General features: G+C 36.8%; 1 protein-coding gene and 1 pseudogene across 1 annotated transcript in view; both read right to left on the bottom strand.

Moving 5' to 3' along the window:
* Positions 1-20,493, bottom strand: part of PRKCA (protein kinase C alpha) — a 511,588-nt gene that overhangs the window by 370,784 nt on the left and 120,311 nt on the right. The gene's annotated exons all lie outside the window — the stretch shown is intronic.
* LOC118849189 lies at positions 11,968-12,625 on the bottom strand (annotated as a pseudogene).

Genomic DNA, 20,493 nt, shown 5'->3' with positions numbered 1-20,493 from the left:
AACATCTAACCTACAGTGCAAGGAAGGACAATATTCATATCATACAAAATAGGATGAAAGAATATACTGAATAGACCCTAAGGAACTTCAGTAGAGTTCAGCACACTGTTATTTTCCTTCCCATCAAAAAAACCCCAGTAAATAAATGAACATACTTATGTGGAAAAAAAATAAGCATGCTGAAAACTATTCATTAGTGACACAGAAACTGGTATGAATTTTCAAGTGCTGACAATTAGGGCTGATCATGATTTCATTAGAAGCCTGGGGCCAAAACCCCACTCCTACAAGCAGTTTCTCTGTATGAATACAATTAAATTTTCTCTTCTCCTCAGGTCTTTAAATTTCCTTGGCAACAGTCTACATCAAACCATGGGGTGAATTTTATTCTCTTCTGACAAGGTGCAGGCTTGACCAGAAAAAGAACTTCAGTAATGAACATTAATTAAATCATGCTATTAAGAATGACAACTTGAACTACACTCTCTTAAACTCTATATCCTGGCTCCTGGCAAAAGCTGAAAAGCATATAGGTAGGTAAAGGGAAATTGGTCGAGAAGGATATTAAAGGGAAAACCCACCCTCGTGAGATTACAAATCCAACAGAATATTGAAGATCTCACAAAGTAACCACACATGCTTATAGAATCCAGAGAAAAGCAATCTAGTAGTAGAGAGACAGTTGAGATTCTTGTAATAAAAGACACTGTTTAACAAAATATAAATACAGTAAAAAAAATTTAATCAAAAAAATGAATTCATTACAAACATGAAAGATATATTCATGGATTGTAAAACATCCTATACATAAGTTATGCTGCAGTTAACAACAAAACATTAATCTGAGAAGGAAGCCCCATTTTGGGTCAGGATACCATATGTCCCTGATTAGGAGATGTCTAAAAAGGAGAGAGGGATTTTATGAGGTAGAAGGAGGGAATGTATTACAATCTTGTGGAACAGTGCAAAGGCCCCCAGAGAAGAGGTGGGATGCCATGTGTGAGAAAAATTCTGGCCAATTTGGCTAGACCAAAAGTGTAGGAAGGGGAGGCTAGAAAGAAAGTTTAGGCCCAGGTAATAAAAGGTTTATATCTAATGATAGAGACCATAGGGAGTGACTAGAGTTTATTAATTGGGGTGGAAATATTGTCAGACCTCTGCTTAAAGAAATTTAGTAACTTTGTGGTACATGGATTGGAATGAGGAGACAACACAAGGGGATAAATTAGGCAGCCACGAGAATAGTAGATGCAAGAGGTGATGAGAATCTGAACTAAGGTGGTACCTATGTGCATAGAGAAAAGGGTCAGACAGAGAAAATGCTGTGGAGGTAGAAACTGTAAGATTTGGCAATTGATTGTAAACACCAAATTAATGAATTGTAATATATCAAATATTATAATGAGAGGCAATGTTGTTGTATAGAAAGTTTGCCTCAGAGGAGAACTTGAATTCAAAATCTGCCACTATTACTACCTATGTGATCAAGTCACTCAATCTCTCCAGGCCTCAGTTTCCACTTCTTTAATATGGGAGGAGAGGTTGAGTTGGAATTTGGGAGCTCTTAATATGAAGGTTGAGAACTTAGGTTTTCAAAAAACTTTTTTTAAAAATTTTTTTAAAATCCTCTGCTCTTCCATCTTGTCTCTGCCCCCAGAATTTATTCATTTTAAACACTATTCAGAGACAGGAGACCACAGGCTTTACCAGACAACTAAAGGGGTCCGTGACACAAAAATTATTAAGAAGCTTTGATTTAAATGGTCTCCAAAGGTTCTTTGTAGTTATGAAATTCTTTGATTCTAAGAAAAGGTTTATTTGCTTTAGATGATTGTCTTCCATTTGATTTCTTCAATAGAGCCTAATTAATATGGATGATTCACAAGATTAATCAACAATAATAAATGAAAACCCTGGCCTGCCCCCCTCCTTCAAAAAAGGAGGTTTGTCTTTATTCTCTTTCGATGGGAAAATAATTTTTTCAATTGCTGCAATTACCATTACAACTTCTCAAGGTGTCACTTCCTCTACTCCAGTGACTGGAGTCAAACTCAACCCAAAGCCACTAAACCATATATAAGGATCCCTGTGGGATGTATATTGACTTAGAAAACCACATATTACCATTATATATGTTTTATTGTATTTTTATCTACTATGTTCATCATTTCTCAAATATATTTTAATCTGGTTCTGGTCAGCATTCCCAAGCTATTAGTTTGACACCTGTGCTCTATCTACACCATGAAATCATAAGTGAATAGAAAGAAAGCTACCTCTTAATATACAAATAGACTTCTGATGGAATCATTGAACCTGTTCATTTTAAAAGCATCCCCTCCCCCAGCACACCACATGAGATGTATCCTATTCTTAGACTTAGAAGGCTGTCTTCTTTTGGAGGAATTCTAAGTGCTATCCAGTCTAGGCATCTGTTTATACAAAAGCCTGACTTTTACTCTTCTGAAAGGCAACCCAGATATAAACTCATTTGTTTGAAGAATCTACAGAGAGGAAGGGCAGATCAGTTTCCAATGAAGGAAATTTTATGCAGTTATAGAAAAAAATTACAAGTCAAGTGAAGTGTCCTGAAATCAATGAAAAAATTGAAGGGTAAAGGGGGGAAAACCCCAATTGTAGTAATTCCAAGTTGAATAGTCCTTAACAGGCTGCAAGTCATCCAAAAAAGGCACAAATAATTTAATGTACATTAAACAATTTCCTGAGTATAATCCAAAAATTTTTCAACATTCCTAAAAAAACTGACACCGCTGACTTTGAAACTATTATAATATTAAGTGGTAACTTTAAAATAAACTCAATTTTTGAATACCTATGGGGCATTATATAAAATTGAATGTGAAAAGGTATGTTTACCTGTGATGCTAAAATTTTTCTTTCATTTCTCTAATCAGAAAAAAAAATGCCCCATAATTTAAATTTCATCCTATTATCCTATCTTGCTACCCAGGCCCTGAACATACTCCCTCCATTTTCTCCTCTGCCCCCAGTGTACCTGATATCTTACATTTCCTGCTACTTTCCTTCAAATTTCCTTCCCCTCTTTCAGTCAGGTGGCAAGGAGTACTCTATGTGAGGGGTTCTTAACCTTTTTTGTATGTCATGGACCCTTTTGACAGTCTGGTGAAAACTATGGTTCTCTTCAGAGAAGAATGTTTTTAAATATATAAAATAAAATGCATGGGATACAATTATCAAACAATTCTTAAAAATTCACAGATCCCAGGTTAAAACTACTGCTTTAAATGATACACTACTAAGGCTGCCAAACCGAAAAGACTCTGTCAGGCAGGGGCCATGTTGCTGTATGAAATGTCTATACACTGTTAGTGTCATTAAATATTAGTATCTAGACTCTTTCGTGATTAAAGCTTTGGGAAGTATTTAGAAAATTAATACAGCATTATCCTGAAGAAATAACACAAATTAAATAGGGATCAGTCATTCCTTGGCACCGGCTTTGTCTTAGGATACAGAATAATTTTGTTTACTTTCTACTACAGGGGGGTGGAGAAAAGAGGGGACAGGAAAGATGATACGATGTATGCAAATAAGTAAAAGCATGTTAATAGAAGAAGGGAGAGAGTATTACAATTGTGGGGGCCTCACAAAGGAGGTGATAATTGAGTTCAATTTCAAAAGAAGATAGATTATTCCATTTTCTCAAGGAGCTTGTAGACTAGTTGGGGGAAACTGATTTAATCCATGTGACAAAGAGGAGCACCAAAGTGTACTGCTAACATGTATTAATCAACTTGCTTTGTTTCTCATTCTGTAGAATTCAATAGAAGTTTCTTCCAGTTACAAATCTATGATCACATATATATTTTAAAAGATGGACATAACCTGTGTGACCTTGAGCAAATCATTTAAGTTCTGTGAGACTCAGTTTCCTCATCTGTAAAAGGAAAGTGTTAGATGTTTCCAGAGAACTGATAAAGTATATTTCCCACCTCCTGATAGAGAAGGTATAAATTCGTAATACAGAATAAGATATATTTTCAGACCTTATTGTTATGGGAATTTGTTTTGCTTCATTTTCAAATTTGTTCTTCTTTTCTTTTTTTCCAGTATTGGAAAGTAGGGTAAGACAGGAAAGTAAGTAGAGGTATTGCAGCAAAATAGAAGTAGAAAAGATGGTTGAGATATCTTTTATTTGTTTATTGGGACTGGGTCTCCCTATCTCTTCAAATCTGGAAATACAGTAACCACTCATGAGATTATTACTATTAGCAATGGAAATGGAAACTTCGACCTGCTCTGTTTCCAACCTAGGCTGGTTTGCCCATCTTAGACAACCTGACAACCTCTCATTCTCAGGGGTCTACCATATTGGTGCTTCACGTAGTACAGGGCTGCCCAACCTTAGGTTTTTATTGAAACAACAGACAATATATTTTGATTTGCCATTTTAGTGAGAGCTCTGTTGTAGCTCACCTTCCTTTACTAAAGTGTTTATGTAAATTTCTACGCTTGTAGGCAGGCCGCATTTTGGGCAGCCCTGACTTAGTGTGTTGACTTCAACCTACTGTGGACTATAACCCCCTAGTGCAGCTCAGAACTCCCAAGCTCAAATAATCCACCAGCTGCAGTCTCCTTGGTAGTAGTAAGGATTATAGGCATGAATCATCACACTCAACTGAGGCATTTTTTTTAAAAAATGCAAATGAAACAGAAGGAAAGTCAGAAAGAATCACAGTCACGCAGGACAGCTTTGAAAGCTGCAGGTAAAATTTATTGTATATATGAAGAGATTTTATGGCATATTTGGAGATCTGCTTGAGTAGTCTTTTTTTTTTAAGAGATCCTCATTTCATTTGATGCTTAAATACAGAATTTTTAAAAATAGATCTTTAAAAGAGCTCAACTAGCTGGCCTCTTAAGACCCCTTCTATATCTCTAAATCTATGATCCTGTGAGTTGCATTCCAGACACTGAAGACAGCTGTTACCAATTCTGTCATCCTTTCTCTAATACTTTTACTTTTAAAGTCGATCTTTGATCTTTGCAAGAAAAAAAAAGCCTAGGAATTATTTTCAAATGACCTTTGATACAAACACACCATGGTTGTGTGTTTGCTTTTCCATTTTCTGTCCTCTGCAATGTTGTTCTTTAATGAATTAATCTCAAACATCAAGATGTTACAACCAACCTTTGGAGCAAGCGTTAGTCATTACAGTTTGAGCAAGTGTCTGTAAATTGGCCCTTCCATGCAGGCATTCTGAATTCTTTATAGATCACTGTGATAATTACCAAAGGCATTCTACTAAAGGAATAAGATTTATTTGGGAACTCAGTAAGACCATTATACAAATTGGGAATAAATTGTCCTTTGAAAGGGAAAGTCCACAGGAAATCCTTCCAATCATGGTACTTTCCAAATAAGTATTGACTCTACTTCATGTCAAATTATGGTTTCAATTATGGAGGGCCTTTAAAAATGTGTCTGTAGTTAAACATTTGGCTTCTAAATTTCTAAACATCAAAGGTCCATTCCACATTGAAATGTAAAAGGTTTTGGAAAAAAGTTGATATTGTATTATATAGAATCCAGTCATTTTGCTAGTAATACAATAAATTTCTAGACGTGTACGGCAGCAAGAGGCCATGCAGCACCACATGGTGGCAGGCAATGGACCCCAAGAGCAAGAGAGAATATGAGGATAGAGAGGAGAGAGGTATAGGGGAATGCCATTGGGAAGATAGCTCACGAGAGAGGTCTGTGTTCCTTCACCTTCCTTACACATGTATGTGGCTTCCTCCATCTTTTCTTGAGTGACATCTGAGTAAGAACTTTCCAAATGCCTTCTCCCCCCACCTACCATAGCTGATAATCCCACTCACTTCCTCCAGCATCCTGCTGTGTACAGCAGTCAAAACAGTATAGAAAAAGCACAAGGCCTTGATCTTATTCAAGTTCCAGCTTTTGCAGACTTGTAGGGCTAGAGGTGGGAGAATTGTCAATAAACTTTTCTGGGCTTCAGTTTCTTCAGCTGTAAAATGATGGAGTTGGTATAAGGCTTCAATGGTCCCTTGCAGATCTAAATCTATGATCCTAGTAGGGCCATAAGACAGGTATACAAATTAATCAAGCACTTCTTTAGTGCCTTCTACTTTACCACCTACCATCTACAGGGGATACGGAGTGAAAACAGTTGTGCCCTCCAGCAGCTGAGGGAGACAACATTTACATATACACATACATACATGCATGTGATAGATAGATAGATACATAGATAGATGTCTGTTCTGTCCTGGACTCATGATCCCATCACCACCTGTTTCTTCCAGGAATTTCCTCCATCAATTTCTCTTTAGCGGACCTTTTTTTCCCCTCTTCTACCCTTCTCTACTAGTTTCATCCCTAATGCCTAGAAGAGCTCAGCTCTACATAGACTAAAAGCCTTGACCCTGTTAATTCCTAACATCATCATCCTCTCTCTTTTATCTCATTTACTATTGAAATTCTTCCAATTTTTTGGGGGGGGGAGTGGAAGGCAGGGCAATTGAGGTTCAGTGACTTGCTCAAGGTCACTTAGCTAGTTCGTATGTCAAGTGTCTGAGGCCAAATTTGAACTCAGGTCCTCCTGACTTCAGGGCCAGTTCTCTACTCACTGTACCACCTAGCTGCCTCTCCTGTTAAACTTCTAAAAAGTAGTCTATACTTGCTGTTTCTTCTACCTCACCAGACACACATGTCATAACTGTGCAATCTAGCTTGAAGCCCTACAACTCTATTGAAATTGTCCTTTCTCCAAAGTTACTATTAACCTAACTTGCTAAATCCTATGGCCTTTCCTCACTCTTCAACTCCCTTAACTTTTCTATAGCACTTGACCCTAACAATCACCACCACCACCTTTTCCTACTGATAATCTCTTTTATTAACTTCTATGAAAATGTTCCATTTCTCTTAGTATCAGTCCGACCACTCCTGGGCCACTTCCTCACCCCGTTCACTAGGTTGGGTATCCCCCAAAACTCTGTCCACCATTTTCTCTTCTTTCTACAAATTCTCTTTCTTAGTGATCTCATCCACTCCATGAGCTTCAATTATCACCTCTACAAAAATTACTCTCAAATTTTCTATATAGTCTCAACTTCATTCCTAATCTCCAACCTTTATATCACCAAAAGCATTCTGAATGTCTCCACATGGTTACTTTGCTGGCACTTTAAACACTATACATAAAAAAAAACCCTGAATACTATATTTGCAACTCTAATCTGGCCCTTTCTCCCAATTTTCATAATTATAAGTGGCACCACTATCTTCAGTCATAGAATCTCAAAAACCTTGGAGTTATGACTGACTCTTCCCTATTTCCTTGCCACATAAGTTGTTTGGAGATGTCAACTCCTATGATACCTGGAATGCCTTCCCTAATCATTGCTACTTGTTGAAATCTTTCTTTACCTTCAAGGTCAAGTTCACATGCCCCCTCCTCCATGAAACCTTTCCTGACCACTATCCAGCTGAAAGTATTCTCTCCCCACTCATATTCTCATATAATACCTCAGCAGTGACTGCAATGATTACTTGTGTAAAAATGTCATAGCTCCCCTGGTAGAATGTAACCTTTATGACAGGGCCTTGTCATTTTCATCATTCTATCCCAGTGCCTAGGATAGCTCCTTACATATTAAATAACTTATTTAAAAAGTGTTATTTAATTAAATTATTCATCTTATAATACCCTCAGGCACATTTCTTACATACTGCAGTAGGTAGCACAGAAATTCACTACTATCCCCTGTGACACTGAACTTTTGAACATCAGAAAAGTAGCTTATATGAGTACTTATAATCATTCATTTCTTAAATTCCCCTTGTAAACTTAACATTTAAACCACCCTTGCATGGCATTAAATCCATTGCCACTAGGCTGCAGAAGACTAGCTGATCATTTTTCCATTTTCCCTTTCACCTTTGGTGGCTTTGTGATTAGGGTAGTGAGGTGGCATAGTAAATTGAGCACTGTACCTGGAATTAGGAAAATCTGAGTTCAAATCTGACCTCAGAAACTTACTAGCTGTGTGACCCTGGACAAGTCACTTAACCCCATTTGTTTCAGTTTGTAAAATGAGCTACAAAAGGAAATGGCAAACCACTCTAGTTTCTTTGCCAAGAAAGCCCCAAATATAGGGTCACGAAGAGTCAGACATGACTGAACAACAACAGAAGTCTTGTCACCGCCCCTCCTAAGGCTCTGCTCTCTCAGTCACTCATGGGCTTTTGAACATTTTGCTTCTCAAATCTAATGAATCTTCATAGAAAACAGGAGTTTAACTACTCAGTTTGAGTTCCCTGATTGAGGGGTGGGGTGGGCCCAGATCTGTGTTCCTGTAATTTTTTATGCTGGCATCAATGTAGTTGAGTCTGCTTCCTCACAGACACTTTTCTCTAAGGATAGTTTATAGGAGGGATATAACCTATACATCCCAACTAGACTGTGATATAATACACTAGACTGTAAGTTCCTGGACTTTGTCTTATCTGAACTTTGAATTCCTCTCTACTCCAACTCCAACTGAATGCTCCCCAAAGGAGGCAATAAATAAATATTTGGAGAAGGACACCGTGGCTTTATTGAATAGAGGTTTGGATTTGGAGCTAAGAAAACAAGGTTTGAATCCTGCCTCAGACACTTACTGGCAATGAGCTTCAGTTTCTTCATGTGTAAGATGGGGATAATAGTTCTTACTTTGCAGGACTACTTAGAAAATTAAATAAGATAATGTGTATAGAACATTGTAAAAAAAAAACCTTGAAGTATAACATAAATCTGAATTTATTATTTGAATTTTTAAAAAAGCATTCTCTGCATCTGGTTCAATGAGTTCAGTTAGAAATGGTAGTAGGATAAATCACCATATGGATATTATGCTTTTATATCTCATTCTCTATGAACACTATTAACAGATTAAAAATAACTGATATTTGTAATCAGATGAAAATATTAGAATGTAAAAGTTCATCTCTGAAGACTCACTGAAAGCATACTCAGTACAACTCTAATACAAAATAAGATGATGGGAATATGTACCTCATGACACAATTTTTACTTCTTCTGCTAGGAATTAAAGTTATTTATTCCACATAGCTCAGAGATTATGAATATTTGGCATGGTGACATCAATTAAAACATCATTCTTAGGGTTTTACAGCTCAATGTTACATGTGGGTGATTATGGGCAACTGTTCAATGTGTGACAATGCTATAGTTCCAATATAGCTTAGTGGTTGAGTTCTTAAGGATATATTTAAGGTCTGTGTTTTTATTAAGGGGAGTTGTCATCTAGCAATACACAAATGATAGAGACATTCTGATAAAGAATTCTAGCCAACAGGTCATATGTTGTTGGGTATTTGGAAGAAGCTAAATTTTATAGCTCATAAAAATGTCTGGTATAGTTTCTACCATTTCTTTGCATAATCTACAATGATCACTAATTTTAGAGCTTTTAAGGATGATCCTTCTATAATTTCTGGTGGCAACAACCTGGTCCTAAAGTGCCACCGTAAACCTCTCCACTTGCACAAACAAATAAGCACGACAACTATTTGTTCAACACTTCTTTATCAACATATTGTTATCTGAATTCATGTGCATGCCACTCATTCCACTCGATTTTAAGGCTGAGAAAAATTGTAGCATACAAACTGATTCCCTCAAACATACCATCTTTTGTATCAATTGTTCTTTACATTATTGTGTTGGTAGCATAAAGAATAGTTTTCCCTGTGGATATCATATAATACACTAGAACTATTACTATACTTGGCTCTATTTTATATATTTACTGAACATGAAGAAGCCGTAAAATGAGTCAGACTTTTCCATATTCAAAGTGACATACATTTATGGCATTTGGGGGCCATCATGTTAAATAATTAGTGAATTGATAACAAGTTACCATGTTTATATGGCTGGCACTTTGTGGTCAATAATCAATACTAAATAAATATTTGTTAAGTGCCTACTATGTTCCAGGCACTGTGCTAAGCACTAGAGACAAAAATATAGAAATAAAGGAGACACTCCCTGCCCTCAATCTAATGATGGAAATAATACACAAAAGAAAACTGTAAAGAAGTAGGGTTAGGAGAGTTATGATGGAGAAGCCAAAGAAGTCCAAAATGAATACAGCCTGGTGGAAAATGAGATATCTGAAATGTCTGTCCTGTCCATTCTCCTTAAATGAAGGAGTTCATGGCTCAACCATCCAATCGGAGAAGCAGAGTATACTGATGAGGTATGAGTAACAAGGCTCATTGGTTTGTTTTCCCAAGATGATGCTACTTACTGGGAGCATGTTGTTCATCCTTCATTTTCAAAGAGGACCAATGACATCACAGGTGATGTGTTGACTTGTGTGTGAGTTGGAATTAAGTGGGGCAGAGCTGCACAAAGTCATCAGTCTCGCTCTCTCTTCCTGAGTCATCAAAGTCCAGTGGCAAGACAAAAGTCAAGATGACTGGTGAGGCCCAGGTGCAACAGATGCAGTGGATGATCTGGGTGTCCCTGATGTCTGACAAAGCTCTAACCATTTCACAGCAGCTGTTTTAGCCACCTTTATGGACTTGGAAGAAATCATTCTCACCAGCCCATTCCACTGGGGGAAGTCTTCCCATGCTTGGGGTAGACATCCCCATAACTCATCCAGCTTTCAAAAATCATTTTGTTTGGTATAATTGTTATGCTAGTTGAACACATGCCACCAAATTCAAAAATGATTTTCAGAATTCCAGCCTAAATATTTCTATCTCCTTTTAAAAAATGTATGAGACACTAGTGTTTTTGTCATATGTTTTGTTATGAGATGAAAATTTTATTTTAGTCATATGGTTATTTCTGTAACTCCTTGATTTCATCTCTTATAATTTATTTAATTTCATCTCTTATAATTCATCTTAGTCTTAGGGATGAAGTCATATCTGTACAACTGCCCTACACTGGTTGACAACACCAGTTGTGTGCCATGTGACTAACATCACCCTTGAGAAACAAAATGCATTATTAATCCCTTGCTTTAACTGGTAAAATCTATTTTGTTCTGATACAGTAGTATCAACATAAAATAATATCACTCACTCTGCTAACTTCAATGTCAGACAGATCATTCTTTTTAAGTAGTAGCAGCAGGCAACCCTATGCTACACTATTTCTTTTGGCTGGTTGGGAGCAGTTGGATAACACTAAATGGGTTGCCAACCCAACCAATGCTCTCATCAGATCCCAATTCACCAACATCACAGTTTTCCCACTTGGCCTTCACAACAGCCTTAGGGTGCATAATATCTTCTACATCCTCAATCAACACTCTGGCAGGAATTGTACTACTTGGCTGTTGCTGTCCCTTAAACAAGTGTTGGTGGATTAAACCTTTAAAATATTATTATCATAAGATAACTGGGGCTCAGAAACCAAAGTTGCATAGGGGGCTTAATTGGGCCCCCAAGAATACTTGATGAAATTATGGATGTAAGGGACAAGCGATTGACACTATTATGTAAATTTTTTGTCCCTTTTGGACTTTGTAGGGTTGCATTTACAACTTTTAAAGGGCAGGACACCTCGAGTGATACATAAGTAATCTGTTCACAGGCTGTAAAGGATAAAAGACATTAGAGTGTGGGAGTGGTCTTGCCCCTCTTTCAGTCTTTGATAGACCAATATAAAAGAAGTATAAAGAACTCCTCTACTTTTTTTTTCACCTTTTCTTCCACTTAATTTCATACTCCACCCTACCACCACAATAATGACTTCTTAATTTAAACTAAAAATCATTAGGGGTTTTGGAAAGGGGTGTGTGTGTGTGTGTGTGTGTATGTGTGTGTGTGTGTGTGTACGTGCGCACGCACAGCATGTGTGCACTGGGGCTGAGGGGAACAATATCACAGCCTAAGAGCCTGAGATGTTGTGGGGGAAGGAAGGAGACAAATCATCTTATGGTCTTGACAGGGCTCTTGAAGTTGCTGACTTCCTGAAGCTGCAATTGATCCACCCAGCCACAGGGTGGATCTTGAAGCCATACAGCCTGGGCACAAATTGCTGGCAGGCCTTTTGGGCCTGTACTCAGAAGGCACCATGAAGAGCATGTGGAGAAAGCCAGTGCCAAAGTAAGCACCATGTGTGTGGTGGTGCCTGGATGACTTGGGGGTGTAAACATCCATGCACTTGGGGCAGTACAGCTTCACCATGTCCTCACCTGGTATGTCTGACAGTTCAATGGGCAACATGGGCTGGTTTTCACAATATGCATGGGGACAATAGCCTAAGTCTCCCTGCTGGTATTTTTCCAACATCTGGGCGATGCCATGGTTTATGAGGATGTAGCGGGCATGAATCAGTCCACACAGAATCTCGGCTGCCTGCTCGATCAGGTCACTCTGGTGGGGGTTGTTGTCTACCTTCTCATCAGGTTCCAAGTCGAAGATCATGTCTAGTGCCTGCCTATAGTGGGACACCTCTTCATTGAGCCCTGTGAGGTTGAACTTGTCTTGGATATAGTCTTCATCCACCTCACAGAAGAATTCATTGCCACAAAACCCACAGAACCATGAGATCCATGATGCTTCCTTTGAGCTACTCATCTGTACATCAGCAGGCTGGGGCTGGGGAGGGAGAGAAAGAGGGAGAGAACTTCCCTACTTCTTAAAATGGGTCTTCATACCTTCCTCAATCAATCTGATGGAATTATAGGCTGTCAAGTCACTGGCAGAATGAAGAATCAGCCAGTCCCTGACAATCTTAAAAAATACAAGTACACTCTGAAGAATGTTATCCCTGGCAGTCATGTAAAGAGTCAGTTAAGGATAAAGAACCCAACTCTTGAGAGGGAATCATTCTTCAGCTTTTTTGTTACATGAAGAGGGGGTAAGAGGGGTAGAAAGTTGGGGGAGTGGATTAATTTACGTTTCCCTTACATGAGTAAAGAAATCTTGCAGAAGTGCAATTTATCCAACAGGAGATGCTAGGCACAACAATGAGAAGGCCTAAATAATTCAGCTATGGGATTAAGATGAGCTGCGGAGAAGAGAAAATTCAGGGAGCCCAGCAAAGATTACACCAAGGAAGAGTAGCATTAGGAAATCATGAGAAAGGACAGGGAGGCCTTGAAGTGCTGGGTGTGTTCCCACTTTGTGTGTGTGCCTTCCAGTGTATTCTACTCATGAATCTACTAGTTATACTGTGTGTATCTGTGTATGTGGGAGTGTGCTCCAGGTTTACAAGGAAATGTTTTATTACTAACTATTCTTAGTCATTTCAGTGCATTCCTTTGCTTTGAAATAATTGTGTCCTCTAGCTAAGTATTTAAGTTTAACAAATTGGAGGAGACCCATGAAATAGTTTTGGGAGTGCAAACCCATAAAGTACCTGGAACCTGGGGTAATAGTATCCTGCGGCACCAACCTGCTAGTTTGAGTTCACAGGCAACCCAGATAATGAGAAAACTATAGTTAAATTAACGATTTTATCTCAATGTCTCCTTTTTTCTTGTGTATATCAACAAGGACATTTCTAGATTCTTCAGGAAAGTAAATCACTTCTTAGCAATTCCAATTCTTGGTTCCTAACATACTACGGTAATTGATATTTGATTACTGAAATAAGGGCAAATTCATAAAATGTTGTTCCAGGGCATTCAAAAAAGGAACCAAGGTGCTATTTGTATTCTTTTTTTCCAATTGTTAGCAAAAAGATTTGTACTTTATAGCACAGAAAAGGTGGTAGAGAAATGGATAGAAAATGGATGAGAATGGTTAGCAGTTAAAGTGTTTACTATTAAATGTCTCTCCTCTACACTTGTTAAACACATTTTTTTCATAGACACAGACAAAATGTGTTCTCTTTATAAGATTTAAAGAAGTTGTTGCTATTTTAAAGCATCAAAAAGGGAAAGAAACTTTTTTTAGGAAAGTTCTTGCCCAAACACAACACTAGAGTATACTCAAATAGAAAAAAAATAAATGTATAAATATGGTATTGTCTGCTGTCTTTCCTCCCCACCCTAAGCACTTTTCAATGCAAAATGCCATGATGACAACAACAACAACAAACAATAATAATAACGCCATCAAAGGCCATCCCATCATCCATCCATCTCTTGGGGGGAAGGGGAAAGCAAAAGAAGGAGGCATCACCAAAGCGAAGGAATTCAAGGAGAGTGATAAGAAGACTCATTAAATGAATGAAGATTAGGCATTCAAGGGAACTGTATAAACTGCAGGTCACAAAAATTTATCACCTATCAAAAACCTGAATGCCCCAATTAACATTATGAAGTTGAGGTTTGTTGGATTTTGTAATATAACAAATTCCTGTACATAAAAAACATCGAAATATTCTTGACGAGTTAGCAAATAAATTGTTATGGAACCAGATCTTTATCACAAATGGAACTGTTACCCACCATCACTCAGGCATATTTCACTTAGAGCAAGCTTTTCAAAATACAGATACCTAGTAGGATTCATAACTATATGAGAAGAGGAAGACATGCATAGCATCCTCATCAACAGCTGGAGTTGTCCCAAAAAAGCTTTGAATGAGCCTACAGAAGATGAGGTTACATATTTGAATGGGCTAGGTAAATATGAGCTATTATATATCATATATGTAAATATGAGCTATCTTAACCAAGAGTTTCAAATTCTTCTATCAAAACAGCAACTTGTTTGGAATGTATTTGATTTCATCCCCAAACCCTTTACCAAGTTTTGAAATATTAACAGAGGCAGGAAATAAAAGCAAAAAAAAATGAAATGGAGGAAGAAAATTCAATCTTTGAATGATAAAGAATGAATGGATTTACAGAAATACTATCTAAATAAACTCCACAGAGAAAAAGAAGGATAATTATGGATATATGCCAATGGACTTCTGAAATGTAACTAATATTGATTTATCCTCAGATAGAACCTATAAAACAGCTAAGATCCAAGAGATAAACCAAATAGCCTTCAACAGGCAATATCCACACAAACTCAACCAACTTTATATTCTGTTGTTCATACTGTCTAATTACAAAGGATTATGTTATAATCTAGAAATGCTTACTGCCTTAATATTAATTTAAATTCCTGACATGTGGGGATTCAGAAAGATTATGTTATTACAAAGGCACTAATTAAATAATGATGTGTTCCACTAATTAGGTATGTGATGTGTGGGCCTCCATTTCCTCATCCAATTCAATAATTCAACAAATATTTAATAAGCTCCTGTGACCAGAGTACTGCATTAAGTAGTAGGAGACATAAAAAGACCACTCCTGTCCTCAACATAATTATAATCTAGTAGGACATGAGGCTACCTCCTCCATAAAACCTTCCCTAGTACCCTCACCAGTTAATGGCCTTCCTTGTTAAAAAAAAAAAACCTTACGTGATCTCTTATTCATTTAGGTATTATGTTATATTATAATACCCATCCTCACTGGGTGTCTGGGAGGCACATATGAAATAATATATATATATATGTATATATATATATATAATGCTTTGCAATAAAGCTCTATATAAATGTCAGCTGCTTACTGGCATTATCATTATCATCATATTCCCTCGCTATATCATTATATCCCCTATGAGGATGTACGCTCCATAAAGTCAGGGAATAAATTTTAATTAACCTTTGCATATTCCTCAGGAAAAAAAAATATTCTGCAGATGTCAGATATCATAAAAGAATCTACTAAACAGATAAATGTTCACACAGGTGTCCAAAAGATCCAGAGGTAAGTGATTACATAAAATGAAAGACCTGAAGATATCCTTACTGGTCCCTTCCAGCTCTGATGTTGTATGAGTTTGGGATATCCATGTAACATACTCATGCAAACAGGCTTTTAAAGAATTGGAATGAAATCCATTGCCTACTGAAAGCTATTCTTTCTGGGTGTAATTTAAGTTTATTCCTCAGAAAGTATCATCGGGACTAAGGTTGTCTATTTTGAAAAGGGCACCTCTTTCAGCAAATTGGTATTATGCTATGTGTCATCATCCTATCTACACAAAGGGCATATAAAGTGAATTAGTGTCAGTGCCAATTGTGATAATACATAATTGAGAATATCCTCCTTACAATCATCTATGGCTCTGACAGCTATGACATCAATACACAAATCCCTACCCAGCTCTTTAGAACCTGTGTTCTTCAGCTTTTAAAAAAGTCAGTGCTTTCCAACGACCTGCCAATTATCCATTTCAGGAAAGAGGGGAAAAAGCTAAAAAAAAAAATGAAAATGTATATACCAGGTCCAAAATAAAAGGCCTCTCAAATGAGGCCCGTCATTTCTACATAAGGGCACTATAGTCAGTGGAGAGCAGAGTAAGTTAGAAACTTGGAAAAGTATATTTACAAACTCAATAGAAAATATATCAATTTTTCAAATACACTAAGTTAACTGTAAAGGAGAGGGGAAAGGTTTATTTTTTTTCAAAAAACTGACATAAATTTTGAGGTCAGAACTTTATCCAGTTCAAACAAATAAATATTGAAATGCCTACAACATACAAGGCCCATTGATAGAAAAAGAAGAATGAAAAAATTGTCCCTGACTTCATGGAATTCGTATGTAGGTAGTGGGGGAAGGGAGGAGGTGTAGGGAGTATATAACAGGTAACCTGTTAACTAGAAGAATCAGGAAAAGCTTCCATAGGAGGAGGTATATGATCTAAGCTCTGAACTAATTATTCTAGGAATTTTAGGAGGAAGCAATGACTAGGGAATGAATTCCAGGCATGTTGGGATAGCCTGTGTGACTGCGCAGGCAAGAGACGGAATGTCAAATTGAAGTACAAGTCAGCCAGTTTGGCTGGGACCATAAATGTTGTTTCCATAATACTATAGATAATACTATTAGGGAAACATTCCACTAAAAAAATCAGCTAATCTCAAGGAGACTTAATTACAGATGATGTGGGTCTGAATTTTAAAAGTCTTCCATTATTCCTATCTTCTCATCAGAGTGACATCTTGAAATAATAAGTCAAAGATCTTTACCACAAGATATCTCTTGTGGTAAAGGAGTGCTAATCATGTGCATATTGATTGATTCATACAGACTATATTTACCCTCAGATTGGGAAAGAAAAGCTAATGTTTGAGTCTGTTTCCACCACTCCCCCCTCCAAAGTATATCCAAATAATACAGTATTTTACCTAACTTTCTGAGCTTTATATGAAGAAAGATAACTTCACTCTCCACTCTTAATGGATCATATGGTTAATAATCTAGAATTGGAAAGAACCTCAAAGGCTGTCTGGCAGAGTGCCTAACTGTTTTTCACAATATATCAGAGTTGAAAATAAAAGCATTTGCTATGAATCTTGATTCAGGTCTCAGGATTGCATTGCATTGGTCATATGTAACTATTTTACTTTTAGTTTTGAAAAATTAAATACACACATATGTATAAGCCAGTCAGTTTTCATATCAAGTATTTAACACTGGAAAACTTTTTAGCCCTCAAAAAATGATTTACAATCTAGAAGATCAGATAATTGGAGATTTATGTTACCACACAAAGTCTAAGAGCTCGTGGAGTGAGGGAAGAAAAATAAAGAGTGGTTCCGAATTCACTGTCAATTTTACAGTAACCCTATAGCAGCAACTTTAGGAGCTATTCCCTGAGGAAAGGACCATGCAAACCAACATCACCAATTCCTACTCATCACCATTAATAAACAAACAAAACAACTGCCAAAATTAAAATGAATAAGAATGGCTCTCGTTTCACATAACACCCATTAGATTGGTTTTTGTGAACTATGATCATAACTTCAACCCCTACATTACACTTCTCTCACTGCTCTGAACTCCTAATGGGTAACATACAATTTGGCAGTTAATCATACACTGGATTGTATCGATTTCTAATTGTTTCCTGCTTGTTCTTCTTGTAACCCCTGCCTAGATTGTAAAATCCTTGACGACAGAAGCCATGGATCATACATTCATGCCTCTTCTCCCAGAACACTCTCTCCATTAGTATCTAACAGAGCCAGACACAAGGCAAATACAAATGTTTGCTAGCTAATTCACCATGTTATAGTAAGTAAATTATTAATGAATTATTAATTCCAGAAACTAAAGTACAAATATAATATTAACTATTAATGTTAAAAGATAATTTTCCTGGGTAACCTTAAGGGACATTTTTCAAACTAACGGTCATCCCCAAAAAGCACTTTAATAAATCTTCTTCTACAGGAAAACAATTACCTTGGTAATTCAGAGAAAAATAGGAAGGAGAGGGTTTAGGACCTAAATAAAATAATGGTTACTTACTTGGTGACTTTACACCTGAATATAATTAAAATGAACTATAATCTATTTTATGATCCAACAAACATTGTAATTACAACAACCGAAACCTTTAAGAAACCATTCTTTTACCCTATTGAAGGTTTTGCCTCAATTTTACCAGCAATTTCATTCATTAAGCCAGTGGTCCTTAACCTGGGGTCTGAGAATTTGGTTTTTTTAAAATATTTTAATAATTGTATTTCATTATCATTAGTTTCCTTTATAATTATATGTATTTTATTTTATGTTTTTAAAAAACTTTCTGAGGAGTCTATAGGCTTCACTAAACTGTCAAAGGGTTTGTGACAAAAAAAAGGTTAAGAACCCCTGCATTAATTAAGCACAAATCCAGTGCTAACACCATTCCATGCCCTGGGGGGAGATATAAAGTTTAGATAAGAAATAGCCCCAGATAAAATCTGGAGAATTAGTGGAGAAAATAATTCATGGTTATGTTCTGCATTAAAGGTTTGAAAGTGTTTATTTCATAATGCAATGACATAATTAATGATCATTATTATCCCCATTTCACAGACGAGTAGCTCAGAGAATTCAAGTTACTTGGTCAAGGAAGTGATGCCAGTAACTGTCAGTGGCAAGATTGGATCCCAAAATGTTTTATTCCAATCCCCTTTCCAGTATGCCTCAGTACTGGCATTACATACAATATCTCTTTATTAAATACCAATTAAGAGCAATGCACTGTATTAGGCCTGGGGGAGACACAAATCTAAATAAGATAAAGTTCCTTTCCCAAAAGAGCTTCTAATCTTATTTAGATAATTCTATCAGCATAGACCTCATCAATAACAAAAATCACAACTAAATGAAAGATTTACAAGTACCCAAACATCAAAGTTATAAAACCTTCTGGAAAGCCTCATGGCTAAAAGGTAAAAATTAGAGGAAAAAAAAACTAATTAAGTCATATTAGCCGTCACTACCAGACAATGATATAAAAAGTACAATTCTAAAAATAACCCAAAATTTCAACAAGGTTCCAGACAGGCAGGAGAGCAAAACACACTAAATTCAATTCCACACAATCAAAACAAAACATAAAAAAACTAGATCTGAAGTATTCATTATAAAGGTAATGGGAAATATCTAGAAGCCACATTTTGAGGCATCTGGAAATGTAATGATTTTCTTGAAAGTTTCCTTACCAATCAGTGTCATTTGTAAAAATGACATCACTCATCCGTGGTGAAAAGGTCAAATTCTTTGACCTGTTTTTCTCATCTGTGTTGATAGCTCGTAGGTTGTAGGTTGTAAAAGAACTCACAGGGTCACTAGCAACAGTGGAAATTTAGGTTCATTTGGGAAACAAACTACCAACTTTGGCCTCATTTCTAATAATCAGTATGTATTTATTAAGGCATTGTTCTAGGTACTAGGAACATAAATATGAGGGATCAAACAATCCCTATTCTCAAGGAGTTAAAATTCTAGTGGAAAGAACAGCAAGTACATATATAAGCATATATGTGAAAAAATATGGAGTAGTTTGGGATTTGTGTAAAAGATGGTTAAGTAAGAAAGGAGCACATTCTAAGCATGGGTGATGGTGAGGAAAAAGTCATAGAGGACAGAGGGCTCTGTTCGAGGAAGAGAGAGGCTAGGTGAGCCCTACTGCCATTCTTTCATTATTCCAACAACAGTTGAGAAAGAAAGTTTAAATAATACCCTAAACTGCACTCTTGGAGCTTACAGTCTAGTAGAGGAAGAAGATGCAAGCACAATTAGCTTATAATGAACAATGTTATATGATAAGTACATTAGAAAGTACTTGGTTGGCTGGTGGGTGGGTGGGTGGGCATGGGAGTAGCAGGAAACAAATTTAGAAGTCTAAAATGAAACCCCAATTTAGCTTTGTTGTCATAGTCCTGGGAAGAAAACTGTTCCTGGTCTACAATGTATTATTATTCTGCCTGTCCTTTGTTTCCTTTTTAAAAGAAATCACCTGGATAAATCTGAAAAGGGACAGCACAAATGTCAATTTTGCTTGGACTTTAGCCTAGGAAGTAGTTCACAAAGATAGCATTATTTGAGATGAGCATTAAAAGAGGGATAAGAATTGAGCTCTCCACAAATTCCTTCTCTGATGTCGCATCATAAAATGGAAGCAATCCTGGATTCTCAAAGGCTATGTTA

This window comes from Trichosurus vulpecula, chromosome 4 (assembly GCF_011100635.1).
Source record: "Trichosurus vulpecula isolate mTriVul1 chromosome 4, mTriVul1.pri, whole genome shotgun sequence".
Taxonomy (NCBI): domain Eukaryota; kingdom Metazoa; phylum Chordata; class Mammalia; order Diprotodontia; family Phalangeridae; genus Trichosurus; species Trichosurus vulpecula.
The sequence above is the reverse complement of the archived record's forward strand: the minus strand, read 5'-3'. Positions and strand labels throughout refer to the sequence as shown.